Source organism: Oncorhynchus tshawytscha, linkage group LG11 (genome assembly GCF_018296145.1).
Source record: "Oncorhynchus tshawytscha isolate Ot180627B linkage group LG11, Otsh_v2.0, whole genome shotgun sequence".
Classification (NCBI taxonomy): Eukaryota; Metazoa; Chordata; class Actinopteri; order Salmoniformes; family Salmonidae; genus Oncorhynchus; species Oncorhynchus tshawytscha.
This window is the reverse complement of record NC_056439.1, coordinates 42493642-42497753: the sequence shown is the minus strand read 5'-3', so window position 1 is coordinate 42497753 and position 4112 is coordinate 42493642. Positions and strand designations below refer to the sequence as shown.

At 41.3% G+C, this 4112-nt stretch overlaps 1 pseudogene; it reads left to right on the top strand.

The window, feature by feature from the left end:
* The first annotated feature begins 308 nt into the window (after positions 1 to 308).
* On the top strand, positions 309 to 3736 carry LOC112262028 (annotated as a pseudogene).
* Positions 3737 to 4112: the final 376 nt, after the last annotated feature.

The window sequence follows — 4112 nt, the reverse complement described above, 5'->3', positions numbered from 1 at the left end:
ACAGGAAAAAACATCCAGATTTTAATCAACTACATTTAAATGATAGAAGCGCTCCTCCTGTGTCGCTCCTCTTTGAACACTCTTCAGTCTGACGAACAAAATAAAAGTTCCGCTGTACCTAAATCCATAGCACTTACAGTACAATTAAAACGTTTAAAATGCGTAGCTCTTTATGAACTCATGAAACAATCCAAACATGACAATTTAATTCACACAGTAACAGATTTCACGATTTCCATTGCATCTTGGGAGCTAAACAAATTCACAAAAAATCTTCACATATCTCCAAAAGGGCCAGTTTGACGAGAATGTTCACTCTGACAGTGACGGGCGACTTGTGCCCTCTGCTGGCCAGAACTGGTAGCTAAATCTGAGTTCACAAACAGAATCAAGAAGCCACCGTTGACAGAACACAAGCCACTCCTACTCCTTTGAAGAAACATTTGAAGGAAAACGAAACATAAAGCTATCTGGTACTCTTGCTGTTTGTTGGTGTGTGTTTGAAAATGACAGAGGCTATGGATTCGATCAGTTGTTATATCTGTCTGGATCTACTGAAGAATCCAGCGACTATTGCTTGTGGACACAGCTACGGCTGCTTCGACCAGGGTGATTCAAAGGTGGTCTACAGCTGCCCCCAGTGTAAGGAAAGCATAATCTCCAGGCCCGTTCTGTGGAAAAAACACTCTTCTGGCTGAATTGGTGGAGAAACTGAAGACGACAGAATAACTCCAAGCTTCTCCTCCTGCTCACTATTATGTTGGACCTGGAGATGTGGAGTGTGATTTCGGCATTGGGAGAGTGTGTCTGGCCTCTTACTGTGAGACTCACCTCCAGCCTCACTGTGAAGTAGCTCCCTTAAAGAAACACAAGCTGGTCAAAGCCTCCACACAACTACAGGAGAAGATCTGTTCTCGTCATGACAAAATACTGGAGGTTTACTGCCGTACCGATCAGCAGTGTAGCTGTTGTTTTTGTATGATGGATGAACATAAAGGCCATGATACAGTGTCAGCTGCAGCAGAGAGGACTTAGAAACAGGTAAGAATGGAACTCTGCTGTTAGATATCACATATTTGCATTTAAACAGTCTAATAATAATTAATCTTGTTACCCTTGCCTCATAACTATAAGGAAATGTTTTGTCTACTACTGTGACACAACTGAAATGTCAAAGTACATACAGTAGATAAACATTCAATCACTGTTGCTAGGACTAAATGTGTCTTTGAGGAATACATTGCATCTCATTGAGTCCATGCAGGGCATAACATGCTTCAAACATGACATGCTTGAATACAAATAGTTGGAAAATTGAATTTTCTAGTTTTTGTAGAAATACAGAGTAGGATGTAATAAATGGCTAAATTAATTTAATATTTTTCTGCAGAAACAGTTCTGGGAGAACATCAAGAATCCCAGAATAAAATCCAGGATAGAGAGAAGGAGATGCAGAAGCTGAGACAGGTTGTGAACTCTCTGAAGGTGAGTGTTGGGGTCATCTATATTTACATTATATATACATACATACAGTACATGCATATATACATACATTTCCAGGCTGTCTGGGGTCCTGGTGAGAGCTAAGTGAATGGGCTGGTTGACATGGACCCTTCTACTCTCTTTGTGTGTGTCCAAACAGCGCTCTGCACTGGCAGCAGTGGAGGACAGTGAGAGGAGCTTTACTGAGCTGATCCACTCCATTGAGAGAAGACACTCTGAGGTAAAGGAGTTGATCAGAGCCCAGGAGAAGGCTGAAGTGAGTCGGGCTTAAGGACTCCTGGAGCAGGAGGTCGCTGAGCTGAGGAGAGATGCTGAGCTGAAGTAGCTCTCACACACAGAGGATCACATCCATTTCCTCCAGGTGACATCACTAATTTAGATATACCTCACAAAATCATTTCCAAATGTCTATTTAGATTATTTGACCAATTAAATGTACTTGTATTACATTAACATCTAACTTTCTCAATACTTTCCCTTCTCTCTGTAGAGTTTCCAGTTTCTCTGTGTCTCTCCTGGATCTCAGGCCTTATCTCCTTTAAGCATTTGAAGACATCAGTCTCTGAACTGAAAGATCGACAACAAGACATATGCAAGGAGGAAATGGACAAGATATCTGATGACGGTTGGTCAAATGCATTTCAAGATTTTGCATAGAATAATACCTCAAACTGCATTACATACTACTAGACATAAAATAACTGCATGACATGTATTTGAGATAGGAGCAAATTAATGTATAGATATGGGTAAAGTTTATCTAATGAAATGGCTGGTCATTTCATCAACCCCCATATCTTCTAATAGCCCATCTCCCCTCTAGTTACCTGTATATTGTTTGATAGTGGACATGAATAACGTGGACCTGTGATACAGTATTTACTAGCCTGTCTGTCTCCACAGTGATTCAAGTTCAGATTGACCACCCTGCTGAGCCCAAGACTAGAGAGGAGTTCTTAGAATGTGAGTAAACGCTGACTTTTTATTTTATTTGACCTTTATTTAACTAGGCAAGTCAGTTATGAACAAATTCTTATTTTCAATGACGGCCTAGGAACAGTGGGTTAACTGCCTGTTCAGGGGCAGAACGACAGATTTGTACCTTGTCAGCTCGGGGGTTTGAACTTGCAACCTTCCGGTTACTGCCGCCCACACACACACACACACACACACACACACACACACACACACACAGACCTTTAATCAAGTGATTTTAACCACTTTATTTTTCATCTTCTCAGACTCCTGCCAGCTGACGTTGGATCCCAATACAGCACAACAGTACCCGTGTCTGTCTGAGGAAAATAGAAAGGTGACCATTAGTTCTAAGGTTCAGTTATATCCTGATCATTCAGACAGATTTACCTTCTTTAAGCAGGTGCTGTGTAGAGAGGCTCTGTCTGGAGCCTGATTCTGGGAGGTAGAGTGGAGCGGGAATTGGGTTCGTATAGCTGTCTCATATAAAGGAATCAGCAGGAAAGGAGATGGTAATGAGTGTTTGTTTGGGGGTAGTGATCAGTCTTGGAGGTTTGACTGCTAGATCTAGACCACAATGCAGGAACACTGTCCTTCTACAGCGTCTATGACAAAATAACCCTCCTCCACAGAGTCCAGGCCACATTCACTCAGCCATTCTATCTGGGGTTCATTTGCTGGATCATCTGAATATACTGACACCTATTCAGTTACAAAGCTATTAGTCTGCTGGCCTTGTTGATACATGTGCAGTAGGACAAAGATTGATTGACTGTGGCCGAAGTTTGACGTAAGATTGCAGATATCATAGAGTACAGACGGCATAGTTGCTTAATTTGCATGTACAGAGGGGTGAACAAAACCAAGTGTAGATGAACGCATAATGAGACATTCATGCACTGGAAGGAGTTCTTGACAGGTGAAACAGTCCAATCATCATTGAGCTAAGTTTATTCAGTGTCTGGTGAAACAACACTGCTGAACTATTTCAGGGGAAGAGACATTTGTACTTGATTGGGATGAGGTCGTTTGTCTTGGTTGCTACGCAATAAATGAGGAGTTAATTGGCTCATTTCATGAAGTGGAGCTTTGGTTCATGTTCACTGTACATCTGGTAGTTATTATTATTTGCCTAAATGTGTAGCTACACTGTACTTGCCTATGTAACTACTGTACCATGTTAATACACTGGTAATAGGGACATGTTGTAAAGTGAGACCGTTGTTTTTATTATAGTCCAATAAAACTGAGCCGATGATTTGTTGTGTTTTCTGTGTTACTATTCTCAGTGCAGCCTCTTGTTTGGAGTGGTTCAAGACCACGCAGATAACAAACAACAGAGGAGAGAAACATAACAAAAAAATGTCAAAGATAAAGGCAAATGTATGCAAAAAGTAAAGAATTGAATAAAGTAGCCAATTAGTGAAGTTGTCAAGAGTTGAGTTCTAGTACAATGCTTGAAGTACAGCACTTAAAGCTGCTTCTTGTTCACTCCTCTCCATCCGTGCAGACACAGCAGCACGCTGGCTTGAAAATCCTTTGGAGAACCCAACGGACTGATCCTTTCTTGGGTCGGATGGCAACAACCTCTGTAAATACCAAGAAGGTGAAAACCTTTGGTTACAAACACTGAC